This window comes from Nerophis lumbriciformis, linkage group LG07 (assembly GCF_033978685.3).
Source record: "Nerophis lumbriciformis linkage group LG07, RoL_Nlum_v2.1, whole genome shotgun sequence".
In the NCBI taxonomy this organism is placed as follows: domain Eukaryota; kingdom Metazoa; phylum Chordata; class Actinopteri; order Syngnathiformes; family Syngnathidae; genus Nerophis; species Nerophis lumbriciformis.
The window spans coordinates 10246186-10262547 of record NC_084554.2 but is presented as its reverse complement, the minus strand read 5'-3'; the positions used below and the strand labels follow the sequence as shown (position 1 = coordinate 10262547).

Here is a 16362-nt window from a genome sequence, read left to right as displayed (position 1 = left end):
TGACACAATTTAATTATTATAATTATTAATTAATTGATTTAAATACACACACAAGAACACACATTTTAATTATTAGAAGTACTAATTGATTGATTTAAATGTACACACACAAACAGATATTTTTTTAATTATTATAATTATTAATTGATTGATTTAAATACACACACACAGACACATTTTTTAGTTATTATAATTATTAATAGATTTATTTAAATATACACACATATGTTTTTTGATAAACAATATTGCAGCTATTAGAAACCGGAAGTGGGAGGAATGATTAACGAGACACACCTGTGAGCTCAGGAAGCTCAAACAGTAAATGGAAGAAAATGTGATAAACGACGTTGTTTTGGACAATATAGCGTTCTTGTCAACGAAAGAAGAAATACACACTAAACTATGTCGAAAAAGTAGTGGTTGGATGTTGTTTCATGTCCACTCAATGAAGTATTTTGGGAAGAAGTTTTTCCTTGGACCATGGAGGTGCTCGGAAGCAGCTACCCGCCTGGGATTCAATCTTCCTACACAAAGGTAAAACTCTTATTTTAACGTCTTAATGCTTTTTAATACATATATATATATATATATCTTTTTCAAGTTACTCGCTGTCAGAAATACTGGAATTGATTTGCTCCTAAGCTCATTTCTTTCATTGTTGAAATAAACCTGTGGGTCTCCACCCACCCGGACTGACAGGTGTGTTTAACAAGCGCACCCTCCGCCTTCCTGCTTTTGTTTATTTATAAAAAAAATAAAAAAAAATTTAATTGAACAACAAACATACATTTATAATTCACACAAAAGTCAAGGCAATTTCAACATCAAAGATAAAAAACAAAAGCAAATACAGAGATTAATAATAGTAAAAATAATAAATAAATAAAAAGTGCTACCTACTTTAAATGTTTTTAACAAGGATATCAATTTAGGCTAGAGATGTCCGATAATATCGGCCTGCCGATATTATTGGCCCATAAATGCTTTAAAATGTAATATTGGAAATGATCGGTATCGTTTTTTTATTATCGGTATCGTTTTTTGTTTTGTTTTGTTTTTTCTTGTTTTGTTTTTTTATTAAATCAACATAAAAAATACAAGATACACTTACAATTAGTGCACCAACCCAAAAAAACTCCCTCCCCCATTTACACTCATTCACACAAAAGGGTTGTTTTTTTCTGTTATTAATATTCTGGTTCCTACATTATATATCAATATATATCAATACAGTCTCCAAGGGATACAGTCCGTAAGCACACATGATTGTGCGTGCTGCTGGTCTACTAATAGTACTAACATTTAACTGTTAATTTTACTCATTTTCATTAATTACTAGTTTCTATATAACTGTTTTTATATTGTTTTACTTTCTTTTTTATTCAAGAAAATGTTTTAAATTTATTTATCTTATTTTATTTTATTAATTTAAAAAAAAAGGACCTTATCTTCACCATACCTGGTTATCCAAATTAGGCATAATAATGTGTTAATTTCACGACTGTAATAATGTGTTAATTTCATGACTGTGTGTGTGTGTGTGTGTGTATATATATATATATATATATATATATATATATATATATATATATATATATATTAAAGAGTTGGACAATATCGGATATCGGCAAAATTATCGGACATCCCTAATTTAAGGGCTTTTGTACTCTTAATCATTCTCCAAGATTTGATTGACAATTGTAACCCATTAAGCCAATTAGAAAATGTAGGTCCTACTTTCATAAATCGACATTTATGTGGAAAAAAATGTTGCCTGGAGCATAATAATGTTAACAAACATTTCTATGTCCTGCTTTTGTTTATGTTTTAGCAATAAACTCCATTTTGTGAGAAAATGCACACAAGTTGAGGATAATTACACAGCTTCAGCTGGAATACTTTTTCATCCATCATCCTTTCCCAAATGTTTACCTCAGCAGTGTTTGAGGTCAGTGTCCTATTGTCCGTTGGAGCTGTGGTCCCCAACCACCGGTCCCCGGACGAAGTTGCTCCCGGGCCTGAGAGAAACATTAAATAATTTATAAAGGACTGCATTTTCTCAGACTTTAACTTTGGCCTGTCAAAGTAGACCAGGGGTGTCAAACTTATTTTCATTGAGGGCCACACTGCAGTCATGGCTGCCATTAGAGGGCCGCTTGTAACAGTAAATAATTAACAAATTTGCCTATGAATTAAAATATCTAAAACATTTTTTTACGTAAGGAGTAAAAAAAAGAGTCTGACGATTTTACCACTGTTTTTAACAAAAAAAAAACTGGCAGCTTAGTTGCCAGTAAAATATTGTACTGTAAAATATATGTTTTTAAAAAAAATTATTTTTACAACATATTACTGTAAATAGAAATATAGTATCACTGTTTAATTTTCTTTTGGCAAGTCAGATGCCAGTTTTTTACCATAATAAAATGCAGTACCATAAAATCATCAACCGTGGATTTTACAGTATAAAACAAACAAACAGCTCCGTCGACATAATTTTATGGTAAAAAAACAAACATTGGTCGTTTTTTTTCCAACTTACAGTATTCCATCCATCCATCCATCCATCCATCCATCTTCTTCCACTTATCCAAGGTCGGGTCGCGGGGGCAGCAGCCTAAGCAGGGCAGCCCAGACTTTCCTTTCCCCAGCCACTTTGTCCAGCTCTTCCCGGGGGATCCCGAGGCGTTCCCAGGCCAGTCAGGAGACATAGTCTTCCCAACGTGTCCTGGGTCTTCCCCGTGCCCTCCTACCGGTCTGACGTGCCCTAAACACCTCCCTCGGGAGGCGTTCGGGTGGCATCCTGACCAGATGGCCGAACCACCTCATCTGGCTCCTCTCCATGTGGAGGAGCAGCGGCTTTACTTTGAGCTCCTCCCGGATGACAGAGCTTCTCACCCTATCTCTAAGGGAGAGCCCCGCCTCCCGGCGGAGGAAACTCAATTCGGCCGCTTGTACCCGTGATCTTGTCCTTTCGGTCATAACCCAAAGCTCATGACCATAGGTGAGGATGGGAACGTAGATCGACCGGTAAATTGAGAGCTTTGCCTTCCGGCTCAGCTCCTTCTTCACCACAACGGATCGATGCAGCGTCCGCATTACTGAAGACGCCGCACCGATCCGCCTGTCGATCTCACGATTCACTCTTCCCTCACTCGTGAACAAGACTCCGAGGTACTTGAAGTCCTCCACTTGGGGCAGGGTCTCCTCCCCAACCCGGAGATGGCACTCCACCCTTTTCCGGGCGAGAACCATGGACTCGGACTTGGAGGTGCTGATTCTCATCCCAGTCGCTTCACACTCGGCTGCGAACCGATCCAGTGAGAGGTGAAGATCCTGGCCAGATGAAGCCATCAGGACCACATCATCTGCAAAAAGCAGAGACCCAATCCTGCAGCCACCAAACCAGATCCCCTCAACGCCTTGACTGCGCCTAGAAATTCTGTCCATAAAAGTTATGAACAGACTTGGTGACAAAGGGCAGCCTTGGCGGAGTCCAACCCTCACTGGAAACGTGTCCGACTTACTGCCGGCAATGCGGACCAAGCTCTGACACTGATCATACAGGGAGCGGACCGCCACAATCAGACAGTCCGATACCCCATACTCTCTGAGCACTCCCCACAGGACTTCCCGAGAGACACGGTCGAATGCCTTCTCCAAGTCCACAAAGCACATGTAGACTGGTTGGGGAAACTCCCATGCACCCTTGCCGAGAGTATAGAGCTGGTCCACAGTTCCACGACCAGGACGAAAACCACACTGTTCCTCCTGAATCTGAGGTTCGACTATCCGGCGTAGCCTCCTCTCCAGTACACCTGAATAGACGTCACCGGGAAGGCTGAGGAGTTACAGTAATATGCTGTAAAAAAACCCAAAAAAAACCTTTACAGTAAAATCTATCGGTCATTTTTATAGTGTACAACTTGATGGATAACTTGCTTCAAAATCATAAGTTAAGCAAATATTTAAGGATTTATTTGAATTTTGACCAACAAAGTTAGATAATATATTTCTTGCAATATTGGACACTATTTTTTTTCACTGAATAACTAGAAAAAAACCCGAATATCTTTTTAGTAAGAAAGTAGAGAAAGAAAATATAAGGTATTTTATTGAAACATATTATTTCTGGTTTGGTGGCTGCAGGATTAGGTCTATGCTTTTTGCAGATGATGTGGTCCTGATGGCTTCATCTGGCCAGGATCTTCAGCTCTCACTGGATCGGTTCGCAGCCGAGTGTGAAGCGACTGGGATGAGAATCAGCACCTCCAAGTCCGAGTCCATGGTTCTCGCCCGGAAAAGGGTGGAGTGCCATCTCCGGGTTGGGGAGGAGATCTTGCCCCAAGTGGAGGAGTTCAAGTACCTTGGAGTCTTGTTCACAAGTGAGGGAAGAGTGGACCGTGAGATCGACAGGCGGATCGGTGCGGCGTCTTCAGTAATGCGGACGCTGTATCGATCCGTTGTGGTGAAGAAGGAGCTGAGCCGGAAGGCAAAGCTCTCAATTTACCGGTCGATCTACGTTCCCATCCTCACCTATGGTCATGAGCTTTGGGTTATGACCGAAAGGACAAGATCACGGGTACAAGCGGCCGAAATGAGTTTCTTCCGCCGGGTGGCGGGGCTCTCCCTTAGAGATAGGGTGAGAAGCTCTGCCATCCGGGGGGAGCTCAAAGTAAAGTCGCTGCTCCTCCACATCGAGAGGAGCCAGATGAGGTGGTTCGGGCATCTAGTCAGGATGCCACCCGAACGCCTCCCTAGGGAGGTGTTTAGGGCACGTCCGACCGGTAGGAGACCGCGGGGAAGACCCAGGACACGTTGGGAAGACTATGGCTCACGGCTGGCCTGGGAACGCCTCGGGGTCCCACAGGAAGAGCTGGACGAAGTGGCTGGGGAGAGGGAAGTCTGGCCTTCCCTGCTTAGGCTACTGCCCCCGCGACCCGACCTCGGATAAGCGGAAGAAGATGGATGGATGGATTGATATTATTTCCAGGCTTTTGCGGGCCATATAAAATGACGTGGAGGGCCTTGAGTTTGACACCTGTGCACTAGACACACCAATGAGCTTGTTTATAGATGTACAATAAAGCTCCTCATGGGAAGTTGTCATTTGTTTAATTTCTTATAACTTTGTGACATGATTTAATGAACATATCAGACAGAAAAGGGACAGATTGTAGCCAAAGGCTGATTTCCATCTGCATTGCAAAGAAACACAAATTCAGCGTTATAGTGAGTTGTATTTTTTATGCACTTATTCTTGCTGTATTTATCTGGCACAAGTGGAAAGCCGGTTACTGAAAATAATGCCGACATTAAACCGGTCCGTGGTGCAAAAAAAGGATAGGTCCCGCTGCGTTGGAGGATTAGCAATATAAAATGCAAGTATTTGTGGATTGTATGTAAACTGTGAGCACAGAAGCTGAGGCTGTTGAACTGAAGACATTTTAAGAGCGTGGGAACACCAGAAGAAGGAAAAAAAAAATGAAATAAGTGTTTATTTATTCCTGGCCTGATTCAACGGCTTCCTGTCCCAGTGATAATGTTGTATCAACAGGAGACATAGGACACCAGTTTTTTTAAGGGCTGCAGCAACAAATCTGCTAAATCAACAACACCCAGACAGTCTTCTTGTACGCTTTGTTGATGTTTTCTGTGAGTGGGGAAAGTGCTTCTTGGCCTGGGTGCCATCATTGTGGGGACCAGATGTCCACAACAATTTTTTACCTCTTATACTAACAAAAAACAAGTCTCTCGCTGCAAAATATATATATTTTTTGGTTTTAATGTTCTGTCCACTACGCCACAAAAAGTGTTACAGCCATTACATTTGAGTTAGATTCAGATTATTTAGAACATGTATACGATACAATGTAATGCATCACATATTTCCAGTTGTTTCTTTACAGCGCGTCTGAAAAGGAGTAGGAAGCTTATTTAATCCTACCTCTTTTCATACCATAGCAGTTATATCCCATTTCTTTGGTCTGTTTCTAACATAATAGTGAATAAATAAATATGTAAATCAAATTTATATACCATTAGTGTAAACAAATATTAAATACTGTATTTTTTGGACCATAGGGCGCATTAAAGGGGTCATATTATTATTTTTTTCTAAATGTAAAAGACTTCCTTGTGGTCTACATAACATGTAATGGTGGTTCTTTGGTCAAAATGTTGCATAGATGATGTTTTACACATCATCTTCAACCCGCTTTCTGACGTTTTGTGGGCCGTCTTATTTACGTGGCTCACCTTCAACAGTGTCTTCTGCCCGTCATCTTTGTTGTAGAGGTGTATGTAGCGTGCAAGGACGGGAGTGGAAGAAGTGTCAAAAGATGGCGCTAACTCTTTTAATAACATTCAGACTTTACTTCAATCAATAACGGAGCAGCATCTCCTCATCCGTGGCTCACTAGTGCAACAACAATGTGTCCCGTGAAAAAGCGTCCGACCAGAACTCTCTAATAATTAAAGTTCCTTGAGTGAATAATGTAAACTCACTACACCGGTATGTTTTAGCGCTTTCATGGCGAGTTTACTGACAGATATAAGTAAGAACTTAAACTACTTTATATTAGAAATGGCAACAGTGGAGGATGAATGTCCCATAACAAGAAGATAGAGAAAAGAAGAAGCTTATGACTACGGTGTCGGCACGGACTACAATTGCGCACGCGCGCACATTTTCAGAACTTCTGCAGATCCCAAATACACATCAACAAGTACCAGAAGGTAAGAAAAGTTGGTTTTGCATAATATAGCGAAACAAAATGCCAGGTAATATGTCTGCTAATAGGTGCCATTCTGCGGTCCTTATACACACACCATAATACTAGTTTGTAGAGATTCCCGATAATATTGGCAGTCCGATATTATCGGCCGATAAATGCTTTAAAATGTAATATCGGAAATTATCGGTATCTATTTCAAAATTATTGGTATCTGTTTCAAAAAGTAAAATTTATGACTTTTAAAACACCGCTGTGTACACGGACGTAGGGAGAAGTACAGAGCGCCAATAAACCTTAAAGGCTCTGCCTTTGCGTGCCGGCCCAATCACATAATATCTACGGCTTTTCACACACACAAGTGAATGCAAGCATACTTGGTCAACAGCCATACAGGTCATACTGAGGGTGGCCGTATAAACAACTTTAACACTGTTACAAATATTCGCCATATTGTGAACCCACACCAAGCAAGAATGACAAACACATTTCGAGAGAACATCCGCACCGTAACACAACATAAACACAACAGAACAAATACCCAGAACCCCTTGCAGCACTAACTCTTCCGGGATGCTACAATATACACCCCCCGCAACCCCCCACCCCAACTCAACCCCGGCCACCTCAACCTCCTCATGCTCTCTCAGGGAGAGCATGTCCCAAATTCCAAGCTGCTGTTTTGAGGCATGTTAAAAAAAATAATGCACTTTTTGACTTCAATAATAAATATGGCAGTACCATGTTGGCGTTTTTTTTCCATAACTTCAGTTGATTTATTTTGGAAAACCTTGTTACATTGTTTAATGCATCCAGCGGGGCATCACAACAAAATTAGGCATAATAATGTGTTCATTCCACGACTGTATATATCAGTATCTGTTGATATCGGAATCGGTAATTAAGAGTTGGGCAATATCAGGATATCGGATATCGGCAAAAAAGCCATTATTGGACATATCTACTCATTTGTTTAATGCACCGACAATCCATCAATCGCTGCGGCTTCATAGCTTACCGAAGTCGTACTAAAAACATTTTGACAGATTTTTGAGCGCCGTATGTAATGTTCTATATTCTCAATGGAACATTTCAAGTTTTGGTGTTGTTTACTGCTCTCATCTTGCAGTTTACACGTATCTCTTATGTGTGACTGCCATCTACTGGTCACATTTATCATTACACCATGTACCAAATAAAATTGCATCGAGGTCAGTAAGCACAACCAGAATTATTCCATACATTAGGCGCACCGGGCTATAAGGCGCACTGTCGAGTTTTGAGAAAATGAAAGGATTTTAAGTGCGCCTTATAATCTAAAAACATAATACATAATAAACAGACATTTAAAAACATATACACAATAATTAAAGTTCTCATAAATAAATAGTTAAGTATTTTCTATTTCACTTAGATTATCTTTTTTTTTTAATTTCCAATATGTTGATCATAATTCTTCTTATTTGTACTTGGTAGTCTCTTAAACTGAATCATATTGGTGCTTTGTTGTCATTGCTTAATCCATTCCATACTTTGATTCCACATACTAATATGCTAAAGGTTTTAAGTGTTGTACGTGCATACAAATGTTTGAATCTATATTGTCCTCTAAGGTTATATTTCTCCTCTTTTGTTGAGAAGAGTTATTAAACATTCTTGGGGAGCAGGTTATCGTTTGCTATGTACATCATTTTAGCTGTTTGAAAATGCACCAAGTTGTTGAATTTCAATATTTGTGATTTAGTAAATAAAGAGTTTGTATGTTCTCTAAATCCAACATTATGTATTATTCTAATTATTTTTTTTTTTAACACCGTTAGTGAATGAAGTGTACATCTGTAGTTATTTCCCCATATTTCTGCACAATAACTCAAATATGGCATCACCAGTGAGCAGTAGAGAATATGAAGTGATTTTTGCTTTATTCATTGACATGTTTCTTTGTTTAATGATTTTTTTACATGGGCTTTCCAGTTCATTATCTATTTTTACACCCAAAAATGTGTTTTATTTTACCCTTTCAATATCTGCTCCGTCTATTTGTATTTGAGTTTGACTCTCTCTTCTACTGTCACCGAATAGCATTATTTTAGTTTTACTGAGATTTAAATAGTCTGCTTTCTGTCGAACAAATTAAAAATGTAGTTTATTTCCTCGGTTATTTGTATTAGCTTCTGTGTGTTCTCTCCTGAACAAAACACAGTTGTGTCATCTGCAAATAATACCAACTTTAAGTAACTTTACAAATGCCGATTGAACAATTTTGGTCCTAGTATTGATCCCTGAGGTATGCCAGAAGAAATATTCAGCTCTGTAGACGTTTGTTCTTCTATCTTCACGTATTGCTTCCTATTGGTTAAGTAGCTTGTTACCCAACCTTCTGATTCCATACGTTCTAATTTGTTTATTAAGATATTATGATTAATTGTGTCAAATGCTTTTGTTACATCCATAAACAATGCAGCAGCACATTTTTACTATCTATTGCATTGGTGATCTCCTCCGTTATTTTGATTAATGCCACTGATTTTTATCATACATTGTGTTGCTTCCAGTCTGTTTATCCTTTAATATGCCCATGACCTTACATAATTTGCATAATTTGCTAGCATATTTTTCTGCTTTTATTATAGAATGTACTCGTGTTTAGAGACTCTACTTCTGTCCCCTTGATGTCCTTGACTAAAGAGGCTTAGACGTCACACTATTTCTCCAGTTGGACTTTCTGTCGTGACTTTCTGTCTGTTCCCTTAATATTCGCACATTTTGCAGGTTACTGTCCGCAGTTATAACTGGGATAACAAAGTTACGTCCACATCACAGACATGCTGACAACGCTTGTGTGTTTTCTTTACATCCGATTCTGGCAGCGCAGTTTGTCAGGTTCAAACACTGATGACATCTATTAAACAGACAAGAAGCAAGGAATTAAACCGAGACAGAATTCAATTTAGCTCATTGAGGAGAAACGTCTGGGCTGTACTCCTTGTACAGTCCTCCACCAGGCTCTGACGAAAAAGGTCCACGCCTCCTCTTTTATTTGGATATTCCCTGATTACATAGCAACAGCTATTTCTAAAGGTACGGGGGTTGTAAACAGCCGCTGCCTTTGTGCACAAAACAGTTCAAAGAAAAGGTGCCTGGAGGAAGGTCAGGTCCTGCTTCCTCTCCACTTTGTAGATCTCGGGTAAAGACAAAATCTTCCTGTGGATTACAATAGATCAAAGAAACAGACACCTTCATGTCGGTTCCCCTCCTACACAGTGGAGTTTTACAAGCCTTTTGCTTGGTAGATCAAAGGCGGCTTTTGTCCTCTTGCCGGGAACTCATGGCAACACAAAGTTTTGTAATAATTTAGATACAATTAGTCCGACACGTTTTTTGGTGATCAGTCTTTTTTTGCTGACCGAGTTTTCGATGGGAAAAACTAGACAATCGTGCACAAATATTAGGCTATTTTTATATATTCATATTGTAATGACCTGCAGGTGGTAATGTTTTCGTCCGTGTGATTTTGATTTGATGTTAATTTTTCCCACAATCACTGCCTGAAAGCGGATTGACAGACAATGAGGAAGTGTTGTTGTGTGTCTAAGCATGGAGACCAAAGTTTTTGCACGGGAGGTAAAACTTGTTGGAATTGTGCTGTTTTGCTATCATAAGTTTGGCAATAAAAGTCAAAAAATAGAGTCGGATGGTGTTGAAGGCAGAGCTGAAGTCCACAAACAGGATCCTAGTGTAGGTTCCTGGGGAGTCCAGATGCTCCAGGATGAAGTGGAGGGCCAGGTTCACTGCATCATCCACAGACCTGTTGGCTCTGTAGGTGAACTGCATTGGGTCCAGGAGGGGGGGGCGGTGATGTCCTTAAGGTGGGGCAGGACCAAGCGCTCAAAGGACTTCATGACCACAGACGTCATTAAGTCCTGTGATCCGTGCTTTTCTTGGTAAAAAGTGGAGGCACGTAATTTCACACAATTTCCCTTGTGGATCAGTAAAGTTTGTTCGTGTCTAAGTAAATAAGACCGTGGTCTCACGGTACCCCACAAAATGGCGCATTCTGAACAGACAGTCAGAAAACAGTCCGCATTTTTGACCCACGAGCCACAATTACATCTTATGTAGACCACAAGGAAATGTTAAAATCGGGGGAAAAAAATCATTTGACCACTTTAAGAGACTAAGAAATTTAGTTTTTTTTTTGGATTAGTGTTAGCTTAAGGGAGCTGCTCCACACTGTATGGAGACACATTAGCTGCTAGCCACTTGTCAGCTGGGGGTCTAAAAATATATAGAATCAGCCAGAGAGAATCGGCATTAATCGGCAATAATGATCACATACTTAATAATTGGTAGTTCATCGATCGCCACACCTCTAGTTTATTTTTTGAGTACATTTTTCATAGTTTTTCTCGAGTTGAAGTCTTTTGGAGTGCATATTATAGATGTATAGATGGTTAAGCCCTCATTTTTAATAGACAGAAACACAACATACTGTATATCATTTACTATCAGTTTATTTGATAGTATCTGTTAGTTCACATGCACTTTCTAGTGTTTCCTTACTGCGACTATCCAAGCAAAACACAGCACTGTCATGAGCAGACGTCGACATGTTTGAGTGTCAGTGGAATGTGCAAATGACAGGAAACGGGGGTCGGGGGGTGGCTCGAAGTCAGATGACAACGGGCCGACCCCGTGAGACGGACGAGTGTGAGAACAAGCCATAGCTCCGTGAAGTCGTCTGCTAGATGTACGTGGACTTTTACGCGGCGTGGCCTTGTAAAGCAAAGCGCGTGATCGTAAAGAAAGTGACGGTGGGCAATGAAGTGTACGTCCACATGTCTCCTCGCTGGATGTATGGCCAGTGGCCTGAATGGCCTGTGTGTGTAGTACTAGAAACATCTGTCAGTATGTTGAAGCACGCAACCACACAGTACTCAAACTCCTATTCAATTCAAGTAATTTGAATGGAAGTCGTAAACCGTAAGAAGAATTGCATTGTTAATGTTGGCCTATTCCAGAATCATGCCTTATAGTTTGTTCCATGCATTGTTTACATATGTCATATAAAAAATATTACAGTATTTTCCAGACCATAGGGCGCACCGGATTATAAGGCGCACTGCCGATGAGTGGGTCTATTCAGGTTTATTTTCATACAAAAGGAGCACCGGATTTTAAGGCACATTAAAGGGGTCATATTATTATTAGTATTTTTTCTAAATGTAAAAGACTTCCTTGTCGAGTTTTGAGTTTATTTCGAACATGCATGCATACAACATGATACATCACAATTTCCAGTTTCTCTTTTCAACATGTTCGAAAAGGAGTAGGAAGAAACAGAGTTTATTTAATCATACGCCTTTTATTTTACATAACAGTTGCTAAAACTTGTGTTCACTTCCTGTTCTCAATTTATTCACAATATACTCCATAAGTAATCACAATACAAATAAATAATACTCGGTGAAGTAAGTTATATTTCATATGGTGAGATGAGTAAGATTATCTAGAAAATGAATGGATAGATGAAATAAATTCAGAATGTTTATCATGGCTCTTATTCATTGTACTTTGTAAACACTTTAAGTTTGAAGAGTTTCTTGAAGTGGATCATATTAGTACATTGTTTGATTGCTTTGCTTAATCCATTCCATCATTTAATCCCACATACAGATATACTGAAGGTCTTAAGTGTTGTACGTGCATAGAAATGTTTTAAATTACATTTTTTCTCTAAGATTATATTTCTCCTCTTTTTTTGAGAAGAATTGTTGTATATTATTGGGTAGCAGGTTATAGTTTGCTGTTTGCAAATTCACTATGTCGTGGAATTTTAGTATTTTTGATTCAATAAATAATGGGTTTGTATGTTGTAATCTACATAACATGTGATGGTGGTTCTTTGGTCAAAATGTTGCATAGATGATGTTTTACAGATCATTTTCAAGTCGCTTTCTGACATTCGCTTCAGGATGCGCCGTTTTGTGGGCGGTCTTATTTACGTGGCTCACCTTCGACAGCATCTTCTCCCCGTCATCTTTGTTGTAGTGGTGTAGCGTGCAAGGACGGGAGTGGAAGAAGTGTCAAAAGATGGAGCTAACTGTTTTAATGACATTCAGACTTTACTTCAATCAATAACGGAGCAGCATCTCTTCATCCGTGGCCGTAAATGTGTCCGGTGAAAAACTGTCCGACCGGAACTCTCTAATAACTAAAGTTCCTTGGGTGAATAATGTAAACTCACTACACCGGTATGTTTTAGCGCTTTCATGGCGAGTTTACTGACATATATAAGTAAGAACTTTACACTACTTTATATTAGAAATATTAGAGGATGAATGTCCCATAACAAGAAGATAGAGAAAAAGCAGAAGCTTATTGACTACAGTGGTGGACATGCGCAAATTTTCAGGACTTATGCAGATCTCAAATACACATCAGCAGGTACCAGAAAATAAGAAAAGTTGCTTTTGCATAATATTGTGAAACAAAACGCCAGATAATTTGTCTACTAATAGGTGCCATTTTGCGGTCCTTGTACACACACCATAGTAATACTTGTATCTCTGACTAAGGTAGCCGTAATAGGCCGACAATCCATCAAGCGGTGTGGCTTCAAAGTCATACTAAAACATTTTGACAGATTTTTGAGTGCCCCGTGTAATGTTCTTTATTTTCAATGGAACATTTAAAGTTTTAGTGTTTACTGGCGTCATATTGCAGTCTACACGTATCTCTTATGTGTGACTACCATATACTGGTCCAACTTATCATTACACCATGTACCAAATAAAATTGCTTCGAGGTCGGTAACCACAACCAGAATTATTCCGCACATTGGGCGCACACCGGGTTATAAGGCGCACTGTCGATTTTTGAGAAAATTAAAGGATTTTAAGTGCGCCTTATAGTCCGAAAAATTCGGTACCTTGAACCGCATGTAAACACATTTTAATCACGAATAAAAGCAACTTGTATCAAAAAAATAGTCAATTTGATGTATTCTAAGTTTCAAATGATAGAAAACGGTGGAATTTAATTACATTTCCTGTAATTCCAATTCAACAACTTGTAAGGTCAAGCCAATTAAATTCAAATTGCAGTTTTTCAAATGAATTGAAGTGAAATTCCAAATTCAGATTTTTGCACACAAAGGGTGAAAAATGTATCGAAACACTCTTGTATTTTCTATTATTGAATTGCAAAGTTTGACCTTGACTTGACTTTAAAACGTCTGAAGCAGTTCAATGGTCTCACTATAGGAGGGTCGCGTATGACGTCACATCCGTTTTTCTTCTTTGTGGCTTAATTGATACGACGGTCAAGCAGCTTGAGCGTAGCATTAAAACAAGTGACAGTGAGTGTAGCGTTTGATCAGATAATGCTGTATTTCTGTTCTTGGGTGTTCCACTCGTTCACATGGAGAGATAGGAAATAGTTTTCATAGAGTCCCGAAAGAAGTGGTTCATAAAGGTAATAAAGTCAGGAAAAAACGAAAGTGCGTCGAAGGAAATGGCTCTTAAAAATATCACTTTCATCATCTTGTGGAATACAATCGTACCGTGCTTGTGTCTGCAGTGATCACATTGTAAAATGTTTGTGTGAACATTTGATTTGTTTGAAAAACCTTCTGTGATGCAATCGAGTTTATTCTCTACTATGTTAGTAGTGTTTGAGAGCAGAACTAAACGTAAAGAAATTACAAGGCATGGCATTAGTTTGTTGTTCTTGTTGTGGTTGCTATGTCTAAATATAACTCCCGCATTTTTCGGACTATAAGTCTCTCAGGAGTATAAGTCGCACCGGCCGAAAACGCATAATAAAGAAGGAAAAAAACATATATAAGTCGCACTGGAGTATAAGTCGCATTTTTGGGGGAAATTAATTTGATAAAACCCAACACCAAGATTAAAGCTGCAAGCAGCGATGGACGGGACCGACTTTGAGGGCTCATAAAATCCAAACCGGAGCAGTAATTAAAACTCTTTCATCAACTTTTAATCAAAAGGGTTCAATCTCTCTCCTGTGCTAATTTGAAGCCGACACGATAAACGCGCTCAGAGGAGATGTTTGAAAAAAGATGACTGTTTTGACACAACTTTTGTTTTGAAGGGGGAATTACAAACTTCCTGTTGATTTTTGCTGGGGGTTGTCAGTGTATGAAATATAGGTCTAAGTGAGACCTACATAGAGGTTTTTGTTTCATGTCTCTACGACATTCCTACTGGGAGTTACAGGCAGTTTTGTCTGTTTTCTTCCTAGGGGGCGCTAGAGCGCAATTTTGAGTTTTGGGGTTTGTTTTTTTGATTAGATCGCAATGTTCGCCAGTCGTGATGTGTGTGTCCAATTTGGTGAGTTTTGAAGCACGTTAAGGGGGTCAAATTACAGCTCAAAGAGGCGGCGGTATAGTAATAAAACACTAGAAATACAATAGGGTCCTCTGTCCCAAAGGGACTCGGCCCCTAAATATTTGAAAGGCAATTTAAAATAAATAAAAAATAGTGAATAACAGGCTGAATAAGTGTACGTTATATGAGGCATAAATAACCAACTGAGAAGGTGCCTGGTATGTTAACGTAACATATTATGGTAAGAGTCATTCAAATAACTATAACATATAGAACATGCTATACGTTTACCAAACAATTTGTCACTCCTAATCGCTAAATCCCATGAAATCTTATACGTCTAGTCTCTTACGTGAATGAGATAAATAATATTATTTGATATTTTACGCTAATGTGTTAATGATTTCACACATAAGTCGCTCCTGAGTATAAGTCGCACCCCCGGCCAAACTATGAAAAAAACTGCGACTTATAGTCTGAAAAATACTGTAGAAAGACCCGCTTGTGCAAATAAACTAACGTCATGTTAAGTCCTAGTAATAAATATTCTGATTGTTGGTCCAATCCACCGTATTTTTGTTGTTGATTTTCATAACCAAAACTAAAACTTAGTTGTTGTTGTGCAGGAAAGAGCGTCTTTGGTGATATTTGTTAGCACCAAGAAAATGTCCTTAATAGTATTAATAAACTAAATGAATAACTGTTTAGTAGACTCAACAGCATATACAGAATCTTGCTATCGCTAGCAAACATTGCTGAACAACATCTATAGCTACATAATGAGACAAAATATGAACTTCACAGCATAAAAACAACCGCAGACATGAATTGTAGATGAGACTAATATTTGTAGCAGGAAATCAACTGCAAACAAACGTATCCCTTTTCTCATTAGCGTCGCGATCACAGCAGCACGGCACTCGTTATGTTAATCAAATACGTTACTTCGCGACCAGCTGTCGCGTGCCTGACAAGGTTTTTTTTTTTTTTAATATTTGAGATGTTTTCCAAACTTATTATGGCCTGTAGAGCGTAAATATTTGGCTAGGTACAGTATCCATTCATATAATATGTCCCTTAAAGGGGCTGTTTGCAACTTGTCTGTCTACACACAAACACATACACCTGCGGTCATGCACATGTTGTCCAATCAGAAGCCTGAAAAAAGGTAGCCTCACACCTCCTATTATGTTTACTTTGATATACTTTGGACATACAATTAGGGCTGGGCGATATGGCCTTTTATTAATATCTCGATATTTTTAGGCCATGTCACG

The 16362-nt window shown here is 39.0% G+C and overlaps 1 protein-coding gene across 1 annotated transcript in view; it reads left to right on the top strand.

Moving 5' to 3' along the window:
- Positions 1-306: 306 nt before the first annotated feature.
- Positions 307-16362, top strand: part of LOC133609852 (cyclic nucleotide-gated channel beta-3-like) — a 282901-nt gene continuing 266845 nt past the window's right edge. The window contains exon 1 of the mRNA XM_061965864.1: positions 307-534. The gene's annotated coding sequence lies outside the window, so the exon portion shown is untranslated. The remainder of the gene's footprint in view (positions 535-16362) is intronic.